Consider the following 24,773-nt stretch of genomic DNA (forward strand, 5'->3'; position numbering starts at 1 on the left):
CTGCAGACCACTGATTGGTCAGAGTCGTCTCTGTGAGCCGCCCTTTTACAAAAACAGATGTGGGAGTTTACAGTAAATATAGCGCAGAGGTTGTGCTAGACATTTTTATTGTCCGTCGTTTTGATGGACAGGGTCATAAAAATTCCAGCATAATGTATTATTATCTGTCATTTCAAATTTTTATTTTTTAATGATAATGAGATATATTTAGTAGTATTTAATGTTCAAAAACATCTCAGTGATGCAGCAGCTGTAGTTGCTGCTGGCTGATAAACCAACGTGATATCACTGCTCGCATAATTATATACGCCACTTTTAACTGGTGTGTTCTCTGTAGACATTCTAAGCTTTCCTTGTGTTTGTTCACTCAGTGTCAGATCCCATGCACTGAGGGTTAGGGTTCAGGTTCTGTCAACCACAGATCAGGAAACAAACTGACATGCCATCAAATAACACATGAAAGGTAGAAAATGTGTACATATAACACACCAAATGCCAGAAGAACAGGAGTATTCCTTGCTTGTCCGTCATCCTTCACTCCATCAGTCCCTCTTTTTTCACTGCGTTCATCGATGCCACACATTTACTGGGCTTTTTAAAATAACTAAGGAGTAGGGCTGGGTATCATGGCCAATTTCCATGATCGATTCGATTTCGATTCATAAGGTTCTGAATCGATTAATCACGATTCGATTCGATTCAATATCGATTCGATTCAGTATTAATTGATAGATTCAGAGTAATTTAGTGATATCAAAGTACAATTTTGAGTTGTAATCTGATCATTTGAGTACTGCAGTCATGCAACACATCAATACTGGTATCAATATTGATGTTAGAAAGGAAATAAATATGACATTTTAGCAGTAAATTGCTGAATGTGCTCTTAAATAATGATCAGGACAGAAACATTCCCATGTTTCACCAGTGGATCTGAACAGACTTCTTCGTCATCTATATTATGTTTTATGGCTGGAGGCCATAAAACACAAACACAGGGGGGGGGGGGGGGGGGGGTGCTACGTGATTGTTGGTCGGAGCGGAGTGGGGCTGGGGGGTGCGCACTCCGTGACTGTTGGTCGGGGAGCAGGAGCGGGCAGCATAGCGGTCGGACATTGTGGCTTTACTATTCCTCTAACTCCAGACTCAGCCATAGGTGACTGTATGGATTTAAAGTTATTATTCCAAGAACAACCAGCTTCTGCGATTCACCGGGCGGCCAGTTCCTTCACACTGCGGGTTCGAGTTTGAGGCCAGAGAACCTCCAGCGGAGGGGGGTTTCCTCACCCTTCCTCCCCATCTTTTCCGCAACAGAGCCGTCGTGAGTGAGACCAAGACAACCCCCAGAGGTTCGCAAGACGGAGCCGCCCACAGTTCCGCGTACTCCCGGTCCTGCTCTGAAAAATCGATCTCATCCTCTATTAATCGATTATGCAAAATTAAAATGAGATCGATCTAAGATCGATTAAATCAATTTTTTTACCCAGCCCTACTAAGGAGACTTGGCTGTCTTCACATTTTGTGCTAGCAAAGTAGCAACTAATTTTGGCTAAAGTCAGCGAAATAACGAGACAAGACTGACACTGACTGATTAATATGCGAGCAGGTTCTGTTCATAGTGTTGTGTGAAAACTGTCTTTGGTAGATTACCCTCAGTATTTTATCTGTCAAAATGATGGACGGCCTTCAGAATTTTCCGTCATTTAAAAAAAAAATCCATCAATGACGGAATATTTTCGGTTAGCGCGACCTCTGATATAGCGGTAGGTTAATCCACATGATGACAGCCTGTAAAACTACACCATGGTTGGTCAAAGAGATTCAGTCTTTGGTGGCCAACGTAAAAATTCAGCGTGAGCTTGACAAGACAACCCGCAATGAGCGAGTTTATCAGCAACTCTGAGCAGACAACAGGGAAGTAATGCACCACATCGCTATGACGACCAGGTACTGTAAAGTCGGTAGTATCCTGTAATGGAAACGGTCTGCAATAGGACCTGGTACCAGAGTTGAGTCAAGCTGGTTCCACGTAGTGGAAATGCGGCATAACTTTTAGGGATGTCCTGATCTGATCTACAGCTCAGTATCAGCTGCCGATCTGGCTTTTTTTAGAAGATCAGATCGGATTTAGTCATGAGTTTGGGCCGATCCGGGACCTGTTTTGGGGGGTGGGGGGGGCAAAAAAATGCCAAATAAGGAGGATAATTTTAAAAAAATTGTGATAAATCAGATAAGAAAGGTAAAAATAGAGAAAAGGTCATTTGTGAACTGCCTCAGAAGTAGCAGTGGGTCTTTATGGGTTAGACTACTGTAGATTCAGGGTGGGACCACAGAGGGATAATGAGGCAGCAGCATTTGAAGAATGTCACAGTAAAAAGTGCATCTGTGTGAACCAAGGTTATTAGTGTTAACGAAAATGAACGAAATGACGAAAACTAAAACTGAAAAAACATTTTTGTTAACTGAAATAAATAAACACTCAACTTAAAAGAAAAAAATGATAGCTAGCTGAAACTGTATTGTGTGTTTACAAAACTAACTAAAACGGATAAAAATTATGGAAAAAATTCCCTTCGTTTTCGTCTTTGTCAATGTTGATATAGGAGAGAACGTGAAAATTTCATCTCAGATCAGCGGTATAACAGAGGTGTAGAAGTCAGGAGGCCAACGGTGAAAGTACGGAAAGTTTCAGTTTCGTTTTCACGTAACTGACATTGTGTATGGATGGCACCCCCACCTACATCACCCCCCCAACCTGCTATAGGGAATGTATCCATGGTACTGTACGTATGTTTGTGTCTGAGCCGTCCTAACCCCACCCCCAAATAAAGTGTCCAGGGTAACCTCATAGGATGTGAATAAGATGGATGATAAAATAAATGAAAAAAAACTGAAGCTAATACTAAAACTAAACGAAACTAAAATTAAGCATTCAGAAAAAACGACAACTAATAAAAGCTAGCAAACCTGCCCTAAAAACTAATTAAAACTAACTGAATTAGAGAAAAAAAAGTAAAAACTAAATAAAACTAAACTATAATTAAAAATCCAAAACTATTAGAACCTTGGTGTGAACTGGACTCAAGCATGTCAAGTTCAAAGTACGAGGTTTAAGAAGGTATCGCTAAAAATGACTGGATTTTTCAGGATTTCGTCAGCATCTTCATGACCTTTTGCCACCAAAGACAGTAATGTTATCCAGTGCTGCTCCTGTGCTGTTCAGTTCTTCTTTTATAGACCACTTTGGTGTTGACATCACCACAGTTGTTCAAGCAATCAGGTGTCAGAAAAACACTGAGTATCAGCGGAAGTACATTTTATTTCATTTCTTTGGATCTCCATTAGCTTTGGTTTAGGCCATCACTGTTCTTCCTGGAGTCCACACCCAACACAGCTGTCTTTACACTGCAGTACACAACTGACCAAAAACACACACAAACAAAACAAGAAAAGCACTTGGAGAGCGCAGACCTCCACCGAGAGATCTGCCCCCCCCCCCACTCCAAAAAAAAAATTTAAGAATTTCTTCCTTGTGCCAGTATCAACATTTCCTGAAAATTTCACGAAAATCCGTCCATAACTTTTTGAGTTATCTTGCTAACAGACAAACAAACAAACACGCAAACACACAAAGCAAAGTGATCACAGCACCTCCTGGCGGAGGTAAAAAAAACAACACAAACAACTAACAACCATTCAGCACAATTACAAAACAAAAACAACATGCATGTTATACAGGACCTAGTTCCATTAACAGTACCTCCCAAAAAGTAGTTTTTAACATAATCTGTAAATGGTCAGCTATATTTCACAGTTACATATCAATGTAATGTCAATCAACTAAACATTAGCCGACACTGAGCATTGGTTTGCAAATAAATACTCTTTCAATTCAATTCAACTTCGTTTACAGAGCACACTTCATGCACAAGGCAGACTCATTGTGCTTCACAACAGGTATAGAACATAAAAAAACAATCATAAACTAGAAAAGCACCTGGAGAGTGCAGACCTCCGCCAAGGTAGATGACCCCCCCCCCCATCAGTGAAAAAATACAGGAAAATACATGATTTAAATTGAAAAAATGCAAAACTAGAAAAGCACTTGGAGAGCGCAGCCCCTCCCCAACACCACCAAAATGTAATCACTTCTTCCTTGTGCCAGTATCAACATTTCCTGAAAATTTCATCCAAATCCATCCATAACTTTGGCGTTATCCTGCCAACAGACAAACAGACAAACCCTGATGAAAACATAACCTCCGTTGTTCCACTTGGTGGGGGTAAAAAGAGAGTGCAAGTGCAAGTAAACACTCATATACACACACACACACTTAAACTCACAAATGTACACACACAACTCAACAGAACGCCGTCGAAAAAGGGTACATTTTTAACCCGTTTTTAAAAATGTCTCCTGGTGTGTCCAGTCTAATTGGATCAGGCAGGTGCGCCATGTTTGTGGGGCAGATACACTAAAGCTGCCCCCCCCCCCCCCCTTTCTTGGATCAGGTGTGAAGGACCAGTAAGTGTCCACTTCCTGTTGACTGAAGTGTTGTTGTTGGGGTGTAAGTGATGAGCAGATCAAGGTTATCGTTAACGAAAAGTAAGGAAATGACAAAAACTAGAATTGAAAAAACCTTTTTGTTAACTGTAATAAATAAAAACTATAATTAAATTTTTAAAAAAAATTCTTTGTTAAAAACTATAATTAAAAGAAGAAAACAATAACTAACTGAAACTGTATTGTGTGTTTACAAAACTAACTAAAACAGATAAAAATTATGGATAAAATTCCCTTCATTTTAATTTTTGTCAACATCGGATTGATACGAAATCGATTTATTTCGCTCTAGCAATTTTAGCTAGTGGCAACATACGACACTTCATGGTCCGTCACTTGTGGTTTCCAGTCGTCTTCTAGTCCCCACTCTACCTGGAAACATGGAGACTAAAGTTGGGAGAAAGCAGCAGAGTCCTGTCTGGGATTTATTTGAATATGACGACAGAGAAGAAAAGAAAAGATATAAAAAAAATAAAGTTAATGCTAAAATTAAACTTAAAATAAGCATTTAGAAAAAAATTAATACTAATAAAACTAGAAAATCTGCTCTAAAAACGAATTAAAATGAACTGAATTAGAGGGGGGGAAAAAAAGTCAAAACTAAATAAAACTAAACTAGAATGAAAAATCCAAAACTATTAGAACCTTGGAACAGATGTGTGACGGACTGAGGTCCAAGGCCATGTAGGGTTTTTAAAACCAGGAGCAGGTGTTTGGAATGGATTTGTGTTTTAACGGGTAACCAGTGCAAGGATTTAAGAATGGGTGTGATGTGTTGGTATTTGTCGAGTGGAGAAAAGAGGACAACTGTCTAGTGCTGTAAATGAAATGGTCTGTAGTTGTAAGAATACACCAACTCCTGGAAACAATAGAACGACGCTGGAATGACATGATAGAAATGTCCAACCATATTCCTTTTTTTTTTTTTCCATTTTCTTGATAATTCAAACCAAATCATCTCATTCATATTGTTAGACTAAGTTATAGTTTGACAAAAAAATAAGTTGTCAATAAATCTGTGTAAAATGAAAATCTTGATTTTTGGTGGATGTAAAACAAGTAATGAGGTGAAGGTACAAATAGAGGGTGTAGATACAGAAAGGGTGAATCAAAACGAGTTTCTCGGAGTGATAACTGATGATAAAATTTGTTGGAAACTTCACATAAAATATGTACAAAACAAACTATCCAGAAGCATCAGAGTCCTACCAGAGCAAAGGGGATATTAGATCAAAAAACACTTAACATTGTGTATAATTCATTGGTCTTACTTTATTTAAGTGACAGTTTGGAGGAATGGGGAAATACACATGCAAGTTCATTACAAAGACTTTTTCTACTGCAAAAAAAGAGCAACAAGAACTGTTCACAATGTTGGTTTATCCACTGTTTTTAAAATCTAAAACCTTAAAACTCATTGACCTTGTGGAGTTCAAAACTATTCAAATAATGTATAAAGCAAAGAATAACTTACTGCCGGGCAATAGTCAAGAAATGTTAGTGAAAGAGAGGGAGGTTATGATTTAAGGGGAAAGTTAAATGTACAGATTCATAAAGTACACACTAGGTTCTAAAGTTTCTGTTTGACCATCTGTGTGTGGAGATAAAACAAATATCAAACATAATTCAGTTTAAAAACAGATGTAAAGAATTGACTTTTGTGACGTCCAGTATTTAATAATGACAATGAGGGCTGTTTGTTTATGGATAATGTTGAAGTGATAAATCTGCTGTAATTATTGAAGAAAACTGTTGAATTGTTGAGTCTGTTTGTATGATTGTACTGACATGAACAGACTGTTGTGTATTAGTTGTTGTTAAATGTTAAAATAAGGAAAAGTGTTTGATTCTTGTATTAAGTTGGTGATGAAAGTGTAAAAGCACTAGAGGGGTTGGATTAAATAAATTTAAACTTCTTCTACTCCTTTTCGAGACATGTATACTCAGTGCCAATAAAAACGCAACACTTGAAGATTCTTATATTTTTTTAAATCGATGAGGATTTTTATCCCATAAGCTCTTTGGAATTAATCATAGGCCATTTCTATACAGTAAAAATAAAAAATCACATCCAAATTTGTTGACAGAAAATAAGGCTAAAGAAAGAAACTCAAGGACCCCCAAAACCAAAAGTCACAAAGCGGTCCTGGAGGTGCTGCAGCTCAGTGTAGCGGTCCTGGAGGTGCTGCAGCTCAGTGTAGCGGTCCCGGAGGTGCTGCAGCTCAGTGTAGCGGTCCTGCTGTGGCGTGGTCACAGGTGCTGGTCCAGGACCAGGTCTGTCTGCAGTTGTCCAGTTTCTTCATGCCTCTGTTGTTCCTGACTATGGTGGACACATCGCATCCAAAACAGCGTGCCACCTGCCGAGCAGAGATTCCGGCCTCCAGGAGCCCCATAGCATGGCATCTGTGGTCAGGTGTCAGTCTGGGCATCGCTGAGTTATTGCAAATGATTTTGGTGCTTTTCAGTTTGCCTTTATATACAGAACATTAGCACTCCTTAACTGACCACAGTTCCTTAAGTTGAGCAGTTCACTGCTGAGCAATGAGAAAAACAAGTCTTATGAATGCAGACAAGTTCATTCAAGCGTGACAATAGCTCAACCCGTCTCAGGTTGTTAAGAAATTGTCTGGGATTATCTTCTACAGGTGAAACTGAAACATACTGATGCAGCTCAGGAACAATAAAACACATTCAAGTGTTGAGTTTTCATTGGCACTGAGTATATTTACTGATATACTGTGTGAAAACTATGAAATAAAAACATTTTCAATGCGGCTAATCTGATGTTTTCTCACATTTTAACATACTCTAATACTAGTTATTAGTTAATTCATGGAGATAATATGCAAAAAAATCCGAATTTTTTTGTTTAAAAAAGCAAAAACAACCCCTGTTAATTACAGTCTAATAACCATTAGCATTTTTTTTACACTCAAACATGTTAGTGCAGATCAGATTTATCTAGAACAGCACAGTTACAGTAATGGTCTGAATGTCAGTGTATTATGGGATGGTGCATAAGCGTCCACTGTGTTGGCTGATATGGAACTAAAACAACAAAACCCATGAATATACAAGAGAACAGCTTTGAACAGCTGTCCACTGTAGTGACCACTGTGCATGAAAGGGTTAAACCCTTTGTGTGGTCCATCTGATTGGACCTTTATGGGTGGGGGGGGGGGCATGAACTCTGGGCCCGTATTCCTAAAGATTCAGAGAATCCTCTCACAGCTCCTAACGTCACCTAAAAATTCCTAGCAAGGAGTCTTATCTCAGGAGTGATTCCAGAACACTGTCAGAACTCTGAGCAAAGAATGGACAGAAACTCCTGTTAGTGAGGAGGTGTGGTCGACCCGCTGACAGGTATGAGTCATCATTTCAAAAGCTGTGATTGGTTGATCCTAAAAGCTAGAAAAATATATACTTTTGGTGATAATGGGCAAGGGATGGACCCTCAAATGGATAAACTGAATCATAGAATCTAATCTTATGAAGACTGTAATTGTAAATAAAATTTCACATAAAAAACATATCTGTTAAATGAATCGTAAGCTATACTTTAAAATTATCCGACAAAATGTGTGAAAAAACTCAGGCCCACTGGCACAGTATTCACATAGTGAGAGTTCTATTTATTTGCTCATATTAATTGGCATGTTGGTAATTTTTGCACTTTCAACATTTCAACTCAATTTGGTCTTAACGAGGGTAAAGTGGCTCAGCTTTCATCAGTGTCTGTGATTGCAGACCAGCTTCAGGAGGTTGTGACCCTGCAGATGGAGGGTTGGGACAGACCCAGGTCATCACTGCTACATTGTTGCACTTCCCCTGTTGCCAAATCCCTCAGTGTTGGGATGACTTTCATTTCAGGTGGTGTTGCATCGTGGTGTTGGGTTGGAGAAGTAAGTGCATCTGTAATGAGATCAACCACAAACAGGATTCCTGCACAATCCAATCTGTAGCGTTTAATTAATTCCCTGTCGTCCAGTGTTTGCAGAATCTCCCTCCTGCCTCTTCCATTTGGTCCTCTGCTTAGGGAACTCCTCTTCCCCTTAAAAGTCCTCTTCCTGCTCTGAACAGATCTCACCTTAGGAGCTTTCTTAAGGGCTAGGATTCTGTAGGAATAGCTTTTATCTTTACTAGGATCTACTCTTCACTTTTAGGGGAAATTCTAAAAGAACATCATGATTCTAAGAATTTTCTTAGAATTTGGCCACTAGGAGCAACTCTGCACTAAGAATCTTTAGGAATACGGGCCCTGGGGCCTCATGTATCAAGACTTGCGTGGATTTCATACTGAAACCTGGTGTACGCCCAAATCCAGAAAAGTCCGAACGCACAAAAAAATCCAGATGTATGAAACTGTGCGTACGCCCGAATCCAAGTACACTTCCTTTATTCATCCCAATCAGCGTGGAATTGACCGCATATGTTGGACTACCTGACTCCTCCCTCTCCGCGCCCACATTTAAATATGCAAATCAGTATAAACGGGGTCTGCAGGTGGGGTTCCCTCTGGGATTCCCCTGTCTGCGTGATCAGACGATGACGTCAAGGTGGACGCGAAGCGGAGGCCGAAACAGGCGGAAGGAGAAAAGAGACGAACTGAGACTGTTTGAGCGGAAAGTTGACAATATTGTGGGTGACACTTTTCTCACAGGGCTGACGTGGATCACCCCCAACGTAAATATATATTTAGTATTTGTGTAAGTCACACATTAGTTTATTCTACGGGTCATACAATCGTCTGATCACAGCCAAACAAGAAAAAGGTTCATGTGTAGTCATGTCAGGATATCAAAGAGAAAATCAAAGACTTTGACTCATGTTTAATCACTCAAATTATTAATTTCCAACAATGAGGCAGAAGACGGTCAGACGCAGTTAGGGCTGTGCAATTAATCGAAATTCAATTACGATTTCGATTATTACACGCAACGATTACAAAAATTATGTAATCGAGAAAAAACGATTATTAATTTTGAGTTGTTTTAATTCACACGCACGCAAGCTACCATGAGCTGCCCTGCCCCGCCCCCCTCTAAGCTACAGCTGCCTGCTAGCCGGCAGGTCCACCCCAAGAGGAAAGTTGTACCTAGTGGTCTGGAAAAATGACAAGAGAATCACAGCAGAAGTGCTTGGTAAACAAAAAAGGCAAGTCAAATTCAATTGTATGGAATCACTTTGGGTTTGATGAAGAAGAAGAAGAAGAGCAAAAACACATCACGTGCAAAAAGTGTTTCGTAGTTGTGTCCGCACCGACCGCTAACACAACAAACCTTTGTAACCATCTAAAGTTTAACCACCGCCACCTTTATCATAATCTTATGAAAAACTAAAACACATAAAAACTTTGTCCGCAATGCAATCTTCAGTTTCCGAATCTCTTTACGCTGTAACTCCCGTATTAACCTAACCCTAACCTGTATAACTCTAACGTGCGTATTCTAGATGGCTGATGTATACAGAAGGCCTGAACTGAAACCTCACGGCACGCCACTGAATTTACTGTTTCATACTACATTGAACATACTTGAATTTATAATTTGCACTTAAGTGTTTTTTTTTTTTATTGCTACAGTTCTATGGCAAGTCGATAGCAGTTTAATTCCAGTGCACTATTTATTTACAAAAGGAAACATACTTGAATTTACAGTACACTTATTTGCATTCAAAGATTTTTTTGTTTCGTACAAAAGTGAACATACTTTGTTTTAGTGGTTAAAAGCTTTATTTATGTTTAAAGAGTATATTTTACATTGCTTTGCAAGAAAAAAATAAACAACTTTAAGGTTAACAAATAATCATTTTTAATAATCGTAATTTCAATTATTGCTAAAATAATCGTGATTTTTTTTTTTTCTGTAATCGAACAGCCCTAGACTCAGTATCATCCTCCTGTCACAGAGGCTTCCTGTTGACTCCCCGGCGTTAGCCGGTCCTCCGATGCACCACAGCCCGCTGCTGATGCCCATCTGACCGGTGTCCAGAACACTGGCATGGGTCCATGCTGACCCGAGTCACAAGAGGACATCATGAGGACAATCGGTGGAGTCAATGAGCGACTGGACCAACTAATAAATGTTCTCACAGACATGAACACTATATTAAATGCATTTATCAACCAATGAATTTTGTGTCCTTGTCTCTTTATATGGTTGTTGCTGAATGTCCTCCCAGGCAGGATTGGCATTGTTGGATACAGGGTCTAATTGGTTCTGGTTCTGGTGGTGGATGTGCTGCTCTGACAATAGGATGACGTGTCGCTGTGTTCATTGTTCGTCTGTGTATCTCCGATGTGCCCATCAATCGGAGGAATGATCTTTTTCACATTATTAACAGTTTCCCAGTGTCACCTCTAAGTGTCGCCAAAGGTTCCAAAGCACTAGAAAAGTGCGTACACCAGCTATGGACTTGGCGTGAAGGACCACACATTTCCACAATCATTCCAGTCTTTATACATCTGAACGTGAGCATGGAAAAGGGCGTACGCCAGGTTTTTGTGCGTATGCACGCTTTATACATGAGGCCCCTGGTCTTCAGTCCAATATAGTCTGTGACAGGATTGGACTTAAACCTGTATTCTGCACACACGAAGGTCATTATACGACATGTGGAAGCCAATAATGTAATAACAGCCGATAACGTAATAAATTTGCCATTTTTAAAATGTATTAAGCCAATAACGTAATAAAAGTCCTGAACCGACAACGTAATAACGTTTGGCTAATAACGTTATAACTTATTGGCTGGTTATTACGTTATTGTCCTGGTAAAAAAAAATTCTTTGCAAATGTAATAACTGAGCCAAAAACGAAATAAGTTATAACATTATTGGCTAAAAGTTATTATGCTATCGGTTCAGGACTTTTATTACGTTATTGGCCAGACATTACATTTTTGGCCTATTTTAAAAATCGCAAATTTATTATGTTATCGTTTGTTATTACATTATTGCAGTGTTTTTCAACCTTGGGGTCGGGACCCCACGTGGGGTTGCCTGGAACTCAAATGGGGTCGCCTGAAATTTCAAGTAATTGATGAAATTGGAAAAAAAAAAAATAAAACTTACTAATAAAAAATATATGGTGAGTCGACAGAGACAATCCCAATACATAAAAGACATGAGAAACTGTGAGTCAAACTGAAGCACTGTGGCTCTGTTTATGTGTCAAATGTTCATTGTGGTCAGTTTCAGATGCTGCAGCTCTTTCATAATTCATAGTTTCAGTTCTTGTTTGTTCAGTAATAACTGTCCTCCTTGTAAATCACAGCTGGACTGACTGGACAGATCCTGAGCGGCTGTGGCTCAGCTGGTAGAGCAGGTCGTCCAATGACCAAAGGGTCGGCGGTTTGAATCCTGGCTCCGACTGTCCACATGTCGAAGTGTCCTTGGGCAAGGCACTGAACCCTAAATTGCTCCCAGTAGGGCCAGGCAGCACCTTGCATGGCAGCAGCCGTCCGCTGGTGTGTGAGTGTGTGTGTGAATGTGAGGAATTGTAAAGCGCTTTGAGCACCATGACGGTGTAGAAAATGCGTTATATAAGTTCAGTCCATTTACCAGATCCTGCCCAAGGAAAATAAAATTCTCCCTTTGTGCAGTAATCTACACCTGGATTTACTGCCTCCATCCACAATAATATACATTATATAAACAAAATGTCCTCTAAAATTAACATTGTTTTTGCAACATAGTATCGCAAACTATTACATGATCAAAAACAAATTAATTTTAGCAAAAAAAAACTCTCTGTTTTGAATGTCTGATGTTAAAATGGGGTCAAAAAAGGTTGGGAATCACTGCATTATTAGCTTCTACAGGGCATTTTAAGGTCAAACTCCTGTTAGTTCAGGTTCCACATTCAGCCCAATATGATCTAAAGTAAAATAATAACTGGAAAAAAGTCCCATTGAATTATGAAAATGTTTACATCTACAAAGTCTCCTTAAAAATCAGAGTAACAAGGACAACTTGAAACGTCTTAAGAAAAAAAAAAAACAAGTGTAGTTTTAAGAATATTCTGCCTCAGTTTATCATTTACACATCGTCAGCTTCCTGATAAAACCTGCAAAGTGATGTTTTTGGTTGGGAATAAAAACCTGTTATCTCCCCTATTATAGCTTCAAATTTCACTCTCCTGTGAAAGTTGTTTACTTTCCATCATAAGTACCAACATTAAAGGAACAGATATTTTTTTGTCATATTTCACAGTTTCCTGTTATATAAACAGTTTTTTGTTTCTCCCGTAAAATTTGCCAAAAGGCATATAGCAGGTTTTATCAGGAAGCCAACGACATGTACATGACAACTTACATTACAAATACACAAAACATTTAGTAACAGGTAGAATACTGGCAAAACTGCATTTACGTCTCTTTAGACATTTCAGGTTGTTCATATTTGTTCAGATCATTTAGACTTTTGGTAAAAGAATAGTTTGTTAATGTAAACATTTTCATGTAATTTTACTTTTTTACACCAAAACGAACAGAAAATGTGCGGTTGTCATTATTTATAGGTTATTATTTTAATATTTTACTGTTCTGACCCACTTGTGGAACCTAAACTAAAATGACTTTGACCCCCATGTTCCACTTTAATAAAAGCTGGAGCTCTGTTTGTTTGCATAATAATAGTTCAAATAGTTGGTGTTACAGTCAGAACACTGAAAATAATGTGGCATCAATAAAACCACCCCCAGCCTGAGACCAGATAATGTGTGTTTTTATTGGCTATTTTCTTAAATATGCAACACACCCAAAACTCAATTTAATGTGCTTTAGTCAAATTAACAATTTCCACTTAATTTAGCATCTACTAGAAAGCAAAAACACACATAATACATTTTTTAATATACTTGTATGTAAATTCAGGCGTTAAGGGGTTAAAATGATTTTAACACCATTGATTTTCAATATCTTCAGTGTAATTTTTACATTTCACAAATTCATCCCACAGGCCGGACTAGACCCTTTGGTGGGCCGGATATGGGCCCCAGGCCGCATGTTTGACACCTGTGTTCTAAGGCAACCAAAAAATGATTTAGTTTTTTTTTTTTTTTTTAATCTGTAAGCTACAGAGCCTGGGAAGGGACATGCAAAAAATAAAAATGATTGTGTTATAACGCAAAAGTATTGCGTTATAACACAAAAACTATTATGTTATAACGCAAAAACTATTGTGTTATAATGCAATACTTTTGTGTTACAACACAATCATATATGCTCTCTCTTGCTTGAGGTCCATGCATAATACATTGTGGTCCAGTTCAGGTCTGACAGTGCCAGGTCTGACACGCCCCCCTGTCCTGTGTAGTATGACCGTAACTCTTTCATTATTTGTCCAAACGGAAAAATTCCAACAGTTTCTGAATGAAATTCATATTTGCCCAGCTTCACGGTTGTGGGCAGCTTCATGGAAACAGGTGGATTTACGCCTAGAGTGAATGGTCTGCACATGAGAAAGGAGGATGTGCGCATTGTATTAAAATCCTTTATACTCCTGAGCCTAAAATGGTTTGAGTCCTTTTGCCCATTTTTGCAGAACACTTCGAACGTTCAATAAAGCAGTCATTTATAATTCACTATTTGTTCTAATGCTGTAATATCAGTTTAAAATGACGAAAAACACAAAAATAGATTTTTTTTTTGTTTTACCAGAGAAAAACACTGAAATTACACATGGATACAAGATTTGAATGTTAAATATAAACTTTGAAAAGTATAAAAAGTATTTACAACAAACTGTGCGAGTATTTTCCTTTTGTTGTGCAAAAACAGGGTCAAAGGTCAAACTCTACAGGTGTCCCCCCCCCCCCCCCCCCACACACACACACACACAGAGCATTTGTCCATTCTGTGTCTGCAGAGTGCCTTCATGTTCATGGCTCTGCAGAAACAGTTGTGTCAGTTCACAGCTCTGATCCAGGCAGTGCTCCTATGGCCCAGTTTGTACATGGAAAATCATCTGTTCACACCAAAAGTCCGTCCTCCTGTGGATGTGTTCACTGTCTGTGTTATTTGGACTGATCATCATCAGGCTCTTCCTCCGTCCTTTATCTGTGTGTGGACAGTCTTCAGTCTCTGCTGTCATCTCCACAGCCTTTGTGCACCACCGTGGCTTCTCCCTCTTCATCCTTGAATGTAACTTCCGGTGGACGCATGGAAAAATAACACACACAGAACAATGTATCAGACAAACAAAACAAGGTCAAACTGCACTATTGAGGAAAAAAAGTCACCGAACATCAGCGCATGCGCTCTTATTTTGTAGAGCGTCATGCGCACTTTTACGCACAGAAAGTCCAACATACTCCAAACTAACACATATTCTACATGGTTTGTACTTTATTCTATAAAACCACCATGTAGTATAAGCGTCAATTCACACATACAATAAAGTAAAACAAGTAAAAACTCCATAGAAAAAAGCAGACAGTGCTTCAGTCATGTAGACAGTCCACTAACTGGAACTGGGTGAACTTTACCTTTCTTCTTCAGATGTTGCTCCATCAGTCGCTCCTTCGGTCACAGATCCATCCATAAACCTCCAGGCTGGTCTGGAACTGTGGATGACCGTCTTGTCTACATTTTCCAACACTAGATCTAATCCGTTATCCACTCCGGTTCTCTGCTCCGTGAATCCGCTCTGCTGTGTGAATCCCCAGTCACAGAATGGCTTATGTTGCGGCTTCTAGGATGGGTGCCTGAGAAATTTTTGCATTGACCCGATAATGTCCGTGAAGCACAGTGTCTCAGGTTTCAGAAACTGTTGGAATTTTTCCGATCGCACAAATAATGTAAGAGTTACGGTCATCTGAACTACACATGCAGAGGACACAGGGCAGGGTGGTGCGTCAGACCTGCACGGTCAGATCCAGAATGCAGATCCCAATGCAAAAAGTATATAACGCAATAATTTTTTTTTCTTCATGTCCCTTCCCGGGCTCCATAGTAAGCGATCATACACTAATGAAAAAAAATACGATTATGTGCTTTGAGTTTTCATGTTCCCTCCCTACACACACACACACACACACACACACACACACACACCTTTAACCCTTGAAGACCCAAACGTCCACCCTTAACTGACAAAATAAAATTAACATCAGTCTGTGATTCAGACATTTTTTTGGCCAGCAGAGAAGGCCTTGCAGGCCCTGATGGCCACCACTGCTGTAATGTTGAAAACCTCTGTGTTTGGTGCAGTCAGAGTGTCAGGTGTCGGACCTTAAAGTCTCTGAGATTCCTTTGGAACCTCTTCCGCTCACCTGCAGCGTTACTGAATCTATAAAAACAGAGAGACAGACAAACATTTGTACTTACGGCCATACCACCCTGAACACACCTGATCTCATCTGATCTCTGGTGCAAAACAGGGTTGGGCCTGGTCAGTACTTGGATGGGGGAACACCAGGTGCTGTGGGTTTTTACACTTTCCTGTGTGCCCAGCAAAGGCTGCTGCTTCACCAACAGTTTACCAACAAGAGAAAAATACAAATGAATTCATTCCTGAAAAATGAAAGCAATGATGGTGACAGATGCCAAAACCTCGGAGTCTTTGTGAAGAAGAGAAAATTGTAACTATTCACCTTTATTGGTGTTTGTAAAGAAAATTTCTTTATGTGAACATTTTTTGAGTTGACACTCTCTAAACCTCTCCTTTCTTTGGATTCATTCAGTGTGGACAAAGGAAACGTATTGGCATTTTGAGAGGGCTTAACAGAAACAGTAAAGACTCATGCGGGTGTCAGGTGGGGGTTTGTCTGGACTGTTGTCGGCTGGAAAGGGGACAAACGGCTGAAGTGACAACAGCACCACCCTTTCCTTCTCATGTCTTTCCTTTCCACGCATCCAGACTTTTGGTCCCTGTCTCCATGGCACTCTCTGAGTTTTGGAGTGAATAAATGCATCTTTTTCTCCCGTCGATGGGTGAAGCAGCAGCGCCCTCAGAAAAGGGTAAAAGCTTACAGCACCCGGTGTTCCCAGGCAGTCTTCCATTCAAGTACTGACCAGACCTGGCCCTGCTTTGCTTCCGAGATCAGATGAGATCAGGTGTGTTCAGGGTGGTATGGCCGTAAGCTATATATATATATATATATATATATATATATATATATATATATATATATATATATATATATATATATATATATATATATATATATATATATATATATATATATATATATATATATATATATATATATATATATATATATATATATATATATATATATATATATATACAAACACACACACACACACCATCCAAACACATGCACTGGTAGGTTAACTGGTTAATCTAAATTGCCCACAGGTGTAATGTGACAGTGATTGTTTGTCTCTATATGTTCAGCCCTGTGATGAACTGGTCACATGTCCAGGGTATACCCCGCCTTCACCCCCATGTAGCTGGGATAGGCTCCAAGTGACCCCTGTAACCCTAGTGAGGATAGAGCAGGTTTAGAAAATGAATGAATGAATGAATACACACACGTGGTAACTGAAGTTGGTAAATATGTCGTTCCTGTTTTTAACTTAATTTCCCATCATGCAGTGTGATACTGCGTTTCCCATCATGGCCATAGCAACATGATTATAAGGATATTATATTAAAGATGACTAATATCTGCCAAAATATTGGTCCGATCTACTTACAGAGATGTTTAATGTGGAGATGGAACTATTCCTAAACTGTAGGAACCAAACTGGACAGATAAAAAACATACACACACACACACATACATACATACAGACACACACACACACACACTCAGATCTTCCAGTATTATAATATAGCTTCTATAAATGTATTTCAAATTAGTGCTGTCACAACAAAGTCAACAACGCATGTCTTTCTTTTCTTTCTGTGTCTTAATTTTCTTTCCTCTTTTCCTCTTACATTTATATTCATATGTATTAATGATGTCATTATTGAGGCACACTGTTGTGATGGTGCTCTGGTTGTCATAGTTACCAGAGTTGATGGTTTTCGTTCCTCTTCCTCTGGGTGCAGTTCTCCTCTGGGTCCACTAGAGGTCAGTGCCTCCTCATTTTATGTGGAAGGAAAACAGTGGCGACCTCTGACGTGAACCCATACCAGACCAAGAACAGGACAGGTTTAGTCTTTTTAGGTCCAGTATCTGCATCTGTCGCGTCTGTGGCTCAGTGTCAGGGCTTTCATTTTTGTCAACTGCTGTGGTGTTTTACAGACTGTAGATAGGAATAAAGATGGAACTGATGTCACTGATGATGTCACTGAAACATGACCCATATCCATGGAAGCAGCAGATGGGCTTTGGTTTACTGTGGTTTGGTGTGGTTTGGGTTGGTTTGGTTTAGTGTGGGTTGGTTTGGGTTGGTTTAGTGTGGTTTGGTTTGGTTTAGTGTGGTTTGGTTTGGTTCGGTTCAGTGTGGTTTGGTTTGGGTTGGTGTGGTTTAGTATGGTTTGGTTTGGGTTGGTGTGGTTTAGTATGGTTTGGGTTGATTTTTGTTTAGTGTGGTTTGGTTTAGTGTGGTTTGTGTTGGTTTGTTTTATTTTTTTTGCAGTTAATAAATAAACCTAACACCAGTCTTTTTTGTGTGTATTTCTTCAGTTCCCTCCATCTGTGTCCTGTCGGTCTAACCCTTCCTTTTGCTGCTGCCTCATACTCAGTGATGCTGACGCTCACTGAACCTCATAGCGTGACAAGGCTGAGGAAGTGGTTGGTGTGAGAGCGCATCCATCCACCGCAGCCTCCAGCCTCAGCTCCATTCACCCTCCTCAACCTCTATGACCCCACCTCCAACCTGCTCTCAGCCTCTAAATGTGTTCTTGTTTTCGTCATGCGAACACATTGGCTGCCGTGTCAGCCTTTTCATTTTTTATGGCGCTGATGCAGGTTCTGTATATAAACAGTAGAAAGCTATTGTTTTCCTTTTGCCAAGTAACTATTAACAAAAATGAATCCGGTTTTCTACTGGAACATCTATAATCATTCATGTTCTGTTGACACTAATATGGAGAATTCAAAAAACTATTTTTTCATCCACTTTTGGGCTGATTTTGTTTCTTCATACATCTGTGTATGTCTAAGCCTGAAACAACAACAAATGTAAATATAGAGGCCATATAGGATTCATTACACTGGTTATCCTTTGTATTTACAGCAGTTTAAATGGGATGTTTTTATTCCATGTACTGCAGTAAAAGTCAGAAGTACAGGGAGCACAGACACGTGGGAAACACAAATATGTAAGTGTTGTGGCAAAACCTAAAAATGTAAAAAAAAAAATAAAAAAAAAAAAAGTATGTAATTGTACTTTTTTCACACTAAAACAAAAAATTATTTGCAGTTGTCATTATTTATAGGTTCATATGATAGCATTTAACTGGTCTGACCCACTTTATATCATATTGGTCTGAATGTGGAACCAGAACTAAAATGATTTTAAAATCCTTGATTAAAGCCCGACTGATATGGGATTTTTGGGGCCAATACCGATATTGGCGGCTAAAAAAATGCCAATATCCAATATATCGGCTGATATCCGATATTGGCCAATACCCAATATATTACCTGATATATGAAATAAGAACATTGATCTACACAGGATATAATAATCTTATATTAGATGATTGTGGACAGGTGGATTAACAGTTGCATAAATCTTTGTTTATCTCACACAGATAATTAACCCAACTTTAAACCTCTGTATAATGTTCTGATGTCAGACTGGTCTGTGACCTGTGGGGAACCACGGGTTGTAGATGTGGTAGTTTTTATACAGGGGAGGGCAGACTTTTGAAAAAGATGTAAGTCTATATTTTATAAGTAGTGACTTACTGTTTGGTAAATCATTCTTTAAAATGTAAGTGACACCTCCCTTTAATGAGTCCAACTACAAAACAAACTATGGAATCACAAAAATAATTAGAGCAAAAAATCTTACAACCACAAAATTATGTTCTCTCACAAATTTGGATGTCTACCTCACGGCACTACAACTTCCCATGTGGACTAAGGACTAAACTGAGCATGTGCAGAGTGAATTAGGTGAGTCCTAAGTTGTTCCTGATTGGAGCAATTCCAAGTGTCCAAGTGTTACAACTGACCTGTGTTTCAACTGTCCCCAGTCTACCCTACACTTTTCATACCCAGGCCTGCTGGCAGAATGAAACTGTGAGGTAGACAGGAAGTGCATGGACATGGGTGTGTGTGGGGGGGTGAACAGTTCAAAAGACTGGGGGGGTCTGTGATTTTTGGACGTGGGGGGGGGGATTAGCGGTCAATCCTTGTCGGAATGGAGGATAGTGGTCTGTGATGTTCGGATTTGGGGGTGGGGGGTGGGGTCAGATCATTGTCAGAACGGAGGGGTTGGGGGGTTGTGGGGGAGTGTAGGTAGGTAGCGGTCCATGATTCTATGATATTGTGTGTGCAAGTGTGTGGGGATGATAGCGTGACTGTCCGAGCAGAAGTGAAAGTGAAACCGACATGCTTTACTGTTCCTCTAACTCTACGGCCAACACACACGAACACACACACACACACACACACACACACAGGAGCAGCAAGTGACAGAATCTCCACAGCAAAAAAGGTTCATAAATCGGTTACATAGTGGCTGATATTGATTAATCGGTGATACGCTATAATCGGCCCGATTAATCGGCCAGCCAATCAGTTGGTTGGGCTCTATCCTTGATCCTCATTAATATGCTCAGTAGAATTTTTGCATTTTACAAATTCATCCCAGGGTCCAGACTGGACCCTTTGGTGGGCCGGTTTTGGCCCACGAGCCACCTGTGGTCTAAAATAAAATGACACGTCAAAAAACTTTGAACCAACACTTTATACTTAAGTTAGGTTTAGGGCTAACATCAACACCATGACACAAGCTTCTGCCTCTAACACTAGCTCCTCTGCACCTTCCACTGCTTCAAGTCTATGTAATGTCATGACTCACACAAATAAACACCACTTTTACCGGACATCTTTTCTGTACACATTACAAAGTTTACACATGCATGTTTACACCACATTAAACACCATGTACTTAGGGTTAGGGTCAGGATCGGGGTCAGGATTGGGGTTAGCATTAGGGTTAGGGTTAGAGTTGGGGTTAGGGCCGGCGTTAGGGTTAAGGTTGGGGTTAGGGCTGGGGTTGGGGTTAGGGCTGGGGATAGGGATAGGGTTAGGGCTGGGGTTGGGGTTAGGGCTGGGGATAGGGATAGGGTTAGGGCTGGGGTTGGGGTTAGGGCTGGGGATAGGATTAGGGTTAGGGCTTGGGATAGGGTTAGGGCTGGGGTTAGGGTTAGAGCTGGGGTTGGAGTTAGGGCCTTGGTTGGGGTTAGGGCTGGGGTTGGGGTTAGGGTGATTCCTGCAGGTTAGTGTTAGGGGTTAGCATTAGGGTTAGCGTTAGAGTTAGTGTTAGGGTTGGGGGTTCGGGTTAGGGCTAGGGTTGGGGTTAGCGGTTAGGGTTAGTGTTGGGGTTAGGGGTTAGCGTTAGGGTTGGGAGTTTGGGTTAGGGTTAGCTTTAGGGTTGGGGGTATGGGCTAGGGTTGGGGTTAGCGTTAGGGTTGGGGTTAGGGTTAAAGTTAGGGTTGGGGTTAAGGTTAATTTTAAGGTTGGGGTAAGGGGGTTGGGGTTAGGATTAAGGGTAGGGTTAGCATTAGGGTTGGGGTTAGGGTTAGGGTTAAGGCTAAGGTTAGGGCTGTTGTTAGGGTTAAGGTTAGGCTTAGGGTTAAGGTTAGGGTTGGGGTTAAGGTTAAATTTAGGGTTGGGGTTAGGGGGTTGGGGTTAGGGTTAAATTTAGGGTTGGGGTTAGGGGGTTGGGGCTAGGGTTAAGGTTGGGGTTAGGGTTAAGGGCCGGGTTAAGATTAAGGGTAGGGTTAGGGTTGGGGTTAGGGTTAAGGTTAAGGGTAGGGTTAGGGTTGGGGTTAGGGTTAAGGGTAGGGTTAGGGTTGGGGTTAGGGTTAAGGTTAAGGGTAGGGTTGGGGTTAGCGTTAGGGTGCTTTCTACAGACCGTCAGCATCAGGCCTGAACTGTAAATGCACTACTGGTGTCAGCCGCTGTAATGCTCACTGACCGATATTTCATCCGCTCTAACACACACACACACACACACACACACACACACATGCAACATGAAATAGGAGCATTTCAAAGAGAAGCATTTTATTATTACTTTATTTTTTTGTTCCTTCATGATTTCTTTATCTCTTCATGTCCTGGTTCAGGTTTAAAAACAGAAGCATTTCCTCCATGTTCACACACACATCGCCATGAAAGGGTTAGTGGAGGTCATGTGTGTGCAGCGGAACTGAAAAACAGGAAGAAATGGGAAATGTACGGATGGAAACAGAGTGTGTGTGTGTGTGTGTGTGTGTGTGTGTGTGTGTGTGTGTGTGTGTGTGTGTGTGTGGGGTAAGACTACAGCCACTCACGTGACACACATGGGAGGAGTGTTTTTAAGGTGATTAAAGTCTAGAAATTCCTTCATTTCATTTTACAGCATAGAATCTGTGTTCATCATAGACACACACACACACACGCACACACACACACACACAAACACACATAGAGTACCCAACAACTGAATGTAATCCAGACTGACAGCTAGCCTTCACGCTCTGACGCACCTCGCCTCCTAAAATGGACGCAGGAGGACTGTGTCTGTCTCACACACACACACACACACACACACACACACACACACACACACACGGTCTGTCTAAATGGGCTTTCTGTTCATCGCAGCTGAAAACCCAAAACATTAAGTGGAAGAAGACGACGGGGGGGTGGGGTGGGGGGTGGATTTCAGGGACAGAGACTGGAAGATGCAAACAGATAAAACAGATAATCTGTGATGGACAAAGTCTGGAGCACTGACACGACAGACCAACTCCAAAATAAAAATAAAGGGGCAATTTGTACCATAGTGAAGTGAAACCACCCGTTGTTAACAGTGGGGCTCATGTGCCCTCTAGTGGTCATGACGATGGTGGGATTATAAAGGATTCAAAACGGACAAATGCTTTTAACCCTTTATCAGGCAAGTGACTATTTATGGTCATTTCCACACACATTCCAAGACAGTGACATCACCAGTTCCAGGTAGGACAGTGAGGACACAATCTGAGGTCCAATGTGGTCTCCAGGGTCTGTAAGGTCCAATGTGGTCTCCACGGTCTGTAAAGTCCAATGTGGCCTCCAGGGGTCTGTAAGGTCCAATGTGGTCTCCACGGTCTGTAAGGTTCAATGTGGCCTCCAGGGGTCTGTAAGGTCCAACGTGGTCTCTAGGGTCTGTAAGGTCCAATGTGGTCTCTGGGGTCTGTAAGGTCCAATGTGGTCTCCACGGTCTGTAAGGTCCAATGTGGCCTCCAGGGGTCTGTAAGGTCCAACGTGGTCTCTAGGGTCTGTAAGGTCCAATGTGGTCTCTGGGGTCTGTAAGGTCCAATGTGGTCTCTAGGGTCTGTAAGGTTCTATGTGGCCTCCAGGGGTCTGTAAGGTCCAATGTGGTCTCCAGGTCTGTAAGGTCCAATGTGGCCTCCGGGGTCTGTAAGGTCCACCTCTGAGGTCCACTGTGGTCTCCAGGGTCTGTAAGGTTCAATGTGGCTTTGTCGTCTCTTTTCTCTTCTTCTCTGTCGTCGTATTCAAATAAATCCCAGACAGGACTCTGCTGCTTTCTCCCAACTTTAGTCTCCATGTTTCCAGGTAGAGTGGGGACCAGAAGACGACTGGAAACCACAAGTGAACACAAGTGACGGACCATCAAGTGTCGTATGGTGCCATTAGCTACAACTGCTAGAGTGAAATAAATTGCTTCTGTATAAATCCGACGTTGACAAACATGAAAACGAAGGGAATTTTAGCCATAATTTTTATACGTTTTAGTTTTGTAAACACACAATACAGTTTCAGTTAGTTATCATTTTTTTCTTTTAATTATAGTTTTTAGTTATTTCAGTTAACGACAAAAAATTTTCAATTCTAGTTTTCATCATTTTGTTAACGATAATAACCTTGCCAAGAACCCATGGAATACCCAGCTGTTGTTCTTGTCTCTAGCTTAAACCAAGGATGCACTGGTTTGTGACTCGTGTAGACTTGGCTAGGAAATAATTCCCAAGATGCAGTTCATGCCGGCTTGACCGAGACCCGGTCGGCTGTGCCCGGCTGAACTGACGACATGTATAACAGTTTTAAAAAAATACATAAAATGACATGTAAATACTAGAACAAATGTACTGAAATCAAATCCAGTGAAACTGTGGTGATTTGAGGGAAATCCGTTAAGGAGCAGATGGAGTAAATACAGCTCAGACAGGGTTAAAGGTCACAGGTACGCAGCCGTTCAATTACAGACAGACTTGTGTTCTTGGGAAGTCCATTCTCTGAGACCATTCTTACCAAGACCGTAGTAGCCAAGTTCGCAAGACCGTACTCTGCGTTCTTGGTATTGAGAAATGGCCACTGTGTTTACAGAAGGAAATGTGGTTTTCCTCCACTCCTCCTCCTGGGACGCAGAACTGTGACCTTTGTCGCATTTCAATGACGTAAAAGTCAGATAAATGCAGACTGAAGTTGCAATGTAAAATATCAGATGCATATCGGATTTAGGACCACATATGAAAGTGGTCTGGGTCAGATTTAGGACCACATATGAAAGTGGTCTGGGCCAGATTTAGGACCACATATGAAAGTGGTCTGGGTCAGATTTAAGACCACATATGAAAGTGGTCTTGGTCAAATTAGTGCTGTTCAAACTGTCTTTAACAGATCAGATGCAGGTCACATATGGACAAAAAAATCAAATTTGGGCCACATTTACCTGCATCTGAACATAGCCTTAAGTCAGAGTTAGGACTGAAGTCTCAGACCAAATGCATGTATTAAACTTCTAGTTTCTGTGTTTAACCCTTTATAGGGCACTCATTGAAATACTCTGAAATTCAAAATTTCAACTTTTGCATGTGATTAGACATCATCATCTCCCTCTTCTTGGTATAAAACATCTAAGCACCACCTGCTAAAAAAGGAAGACCTGCAATAAAACAACTGTCATAAGGTCGTAAAGTGAAAAAAATCACTCATAATCACTATTTACAGCTTCAACATGTCTGTAAAATCTGTCTGAATCACTGTATAGCTTCATAAAAACCAACATGCTTCTCGACCTCACTGAGGCACGGGATTGAACCCATTTTTAATGTTTGTGGAAA

At 40.6% G+C, this 24,773-nt stretch overlaps 1 long non-coding RNA gene and 2 pseudogenes across 1 annotated transcript in view; 1 reads left to right on the plus strand and 2 right to left on the minus strand.

Annotated features, from left to right (window-relative positions):
• Positions 1-1,113: 1,113 nt before the first annotated feature.
• Positions 1,114-24,773, minus strand: part of LOC115423539 (uncharacterized) — a 32,962-nt gene continuing 9,302 nt past the window's right edge. Inside the window, exons 2-3 of the long non-coding RNA XR_003935981.1 lie at positions 17,193-17,198; positions 1,114-1,160 (exon numbers count right to left, since the gene is read on the minus strand). This is a non-coding gene — a long non-coding RNA (uncharacterized LOC115423539). The remainder of the gene's footprint in view (positions 1,161-17,192; positions 17,199-24,773) is intronic.
• On the plus strand, positions 15,887-15,995 carry LOC115425040 (uncharacterized; annotated as a pseudogene).
• Positions 16,531-16,649, minus strand: LOC115425036 (uncharacterized; annotated as a pseudogene).

The sequence above is a fragment of the Sphaeramia orbicularis genome, chromosome 8 (assembly GCF_902148855.1).
Source record: "Sphaeramia orbicularis chromosome 8, fSphaOr1.1, whole genome shotgun sequence".
In the NCBI taxonomy this organism is placed as follows: domain Eukaryota; kingdom Metazoa; phylum Chordata; class Actinopteri; order Kurtiformes; family Apogonidae; genus Sphaeramia; species Sphaeramia orbicularis.